We start from the raw sequence: 210 nt of genomic DNA, 5'->3' as shown, positions 1-210 counted from the left end.
TTTTTGTGCTCTCCTTGGCCATGCCTGGTAGCTGAATCGACCCGAGGGTCATCGATACTTCGCCTGAAAAGCTTGTGAGCGGTTTCGGCGTTGGAGTTACTTCTCCGAGTTCGATGCTCATCCGATTGAGAATGTCACGGAAGATTACATTGACCGTGCTTCTTGTGTCAATGAGTACTCTTCCGACTTCCAGATCTCGTATGACGAGGT

The sequence above is a fragment of the Brassica oleracea genome, chromosome C3, assembly GCF_000695525.1.
Source record: "Brassica oleracea var. oleracea cultivar TO1000 chromosome C3, BOL, whole genome shotgun sequence".
Taxonomy (NCBI): Eukaryota; Viridiplantae; Streptophyta; class Magnoliopsida; order Brassicales; family Brassicaceae; genus Brassica; species Brassica oleracea.
This window is presented reverse-complemented; position numbering follows the sequence as displayed.